Here is a 659-nt window from a genome sequence, read left to right as displayed (position 1 = left end):
TCGTCTTTGACCGTAGTCAGTCGGCAGTGAACACTCGGTGTGTGACGGTGGAACAATGTACAGGTCCCCGTTATAACAATTTGCAAGTGACCAGCAAAAATGAGTTATTCTATTACTTTTTTATATAAACATCAAGAAGGAAGCACATTCGGAAAAATGGTATTTGAAGCACCAAATATGAGGCAAACGCATTGAACCAGGATATTTCCGCAGCCGACGAAACAGCATTATGGAATCATACTTTCACTAGACGATTGAAGCCAACGCAAAAAAGTCAAATATCATCTTATAAACATCCACGGAAAAGTGAGTACTGTCTCGAAATATGGTAAATTCAAGTATATAAAAATAGTGAGCACATTTCAACGGCTAGAATATCTCTGACCTTCAGCCCACTGATCTCATACTTTCCATGTTTTACACTCAAACCGCTTCTTATAAAGAATGAATAAATATTTTATCTAATGCAATATAGGAAACCTTTTCGTTAACCTCAATGGCAAAGGATGAGTTCACGTGATACGTAGTTAACGTTTCCGATTATGTTGAAAGGTGTATACAGGATATTTGCTTTAATCTGAGACCACTGCATATCTCAAAAACGTTAAAGGGAGCTATGTTACCATACAAGTAGTTTATTTGCCATAAATGTGAATGTC

The sequence above is a fragment of the Schistocerca nitens genome, chromosome 1 (assembly GCF_023898315.1).
Source record: "Schistocerca nitens isolate TAMUIC-IGC-003100 chromosome 1, iqSchNite1.1, whole genome shotgun sequence".
In the NCBI taxonomy this organism is placed as follows: Eukaryota; Metazoa; Arthropoda; class Insecta; order Orthoptera; family Acrididae; genus Schistocerca; species Schistocerca nitens.
This window is presented reverse-complemented; position numbering follows the sequence as displayed.